Genomic DNA, 1,707 nt, shown 5'->3' on the forward strand with positions numbered 1-1,707 from the left:
AAGACATAGTATTACTGATTTCAGCAATGTTGCACAAAAGTGTCTTTAATTTGTTGCACAAAATAAGAAAAGTTGTTTATTATAATTGCATTTAAGCTAAAAAAGAGAAATGGGGATATATTTTCCCAACAAAACATGTTCTTCTATATAATGCTAGTTATTAGAGAGCATTTTTACCAATTATCGTAGTATCGTGATACTATCGATATCGTGACCCATGTATCGCGTATCGTATCGTATCGTGAGGTACCCAGTGATTCCCAGCCCTAATAGCTATGGTAACTAATGCTGTTGCCATTGGGAGCATGTGGTCCCAGAATGAAACCCTTAGGATCCCCATATGTAATGTCTGTTGGCTAAGATGTGAAGTTACTAATTAGGAGAAAATATTTCCTGCTTTCCAAGTACACTGTAACCAGTTTAGTACTGGCCCAGCGGTACCTACCCAGTTAACCAGTCTTTTGAGGAACATAGCTTGGATGCTGCACTGAGATCCAGCACTGAGATCCAATAAAACTAGAACTGACATATTTCCGCGGTCATGTATTCAAAAGTATTTGAGTAATCAGTTTGGTCGGAGCTGATTCAGGGCTGTGGTGCTGTCTGAAGCCTGACTGGAGGTCATCATAACAGCTGAAGCCTAAGTCAGACTTTTGCAGAGTTCAGACTTGTAGGTTTTAGAGAGTGAGCCTGAAGGTAGGTTACTGTTAACACTTTCTAATTATTCTTAGGGCTAAAAATGGTTATCAGTCTTAATGAATGTGTGGGTGTTTGTTGGAACCTGACTGGTGCCTCAGTCAGGCAGTGACAGATGGACATGTAGATTTAATGCTAACGCTGTGATGGGATCAGCTGAGTAACTCTTGACTGATGGCCCATGTGGCTGGATATTTTCATTCAAAGGGAGCATGCACAACAGTTGCAAATGGCTCCATGAGCAATGCTTTCATTTGAGAATTCATATTTAGTCCATAAGGAATGTTGTTTTTCAGCCTTCATTCATGTTGTACCAAGCTGGGCTCACTTTTGCCCAGGAGCAGTGTGAGTAGAAACTATAGGATGATGCCATGAGTCCGTGCTGAAGGAGGACTCGAGTGCAGGAAAACAAATGCAGCGTAACAAACATGTACTGCTGAGTTATCTGTCCACTGAGCCTCTGTTCTCTGCTTCCATGGAGCTGAGCTTTCTTTGGAATAGGTCTTCATCGATATTTCCCCAGACATCGTGACAGCTTTTTGGTTTGTCCGACCGCCTCTTCGCTCCTATTTAGTGCAGTTGCTTTTTACAGCATATAACCTTTCTAAGTCTTCTCTGTTGTGTAGACACTAAAGTTGCATTGTCTCACTTTGAAGTTGCTGCTGCAGGCTGATGCACAGGATTCACAGAGGAGTTCATCAGTTCCTGATGATGTCATTAAGAAGTAAAACTCCTCATTAAAGCTCTGGGATGTGTTTGAGGCTGAGCTGGCCTAGTTAGTCATAAAACTGAGAGTGATTCCAACAGCAGCCATTAACCAGCATGAACCCACCTGACTGCGCATGTGCTCTCATCTCCACACTGCCTGTCTGCATCTCCATCTGTCTGCGCCTCCTCTGACAGTCTCAGCATACGGACTCCGCCTGTCCTGAAGCCAACCAGAGACTCTCGTGCCAGTTTCAGATCTACAGAGACGCACGGCAGAAAACCGGAACTCAGTGACCCTTGTGT

Source organism: Oryzias melastigma, linkage group LG20 (assembly GCF_002922805.2).
Source record: "Oryzias melastigma strain HK-1 linkage group LG20, ASM292280v2, whole genome shotgun sequence".
NCBI classification, from domain to species: domain Eukaryota; kingdom Metazoa; phylum Chordata; class Actinopteri; order Beloniformes; family Adrianichthyidae; genus Oryzias; species Oryzias melastigma.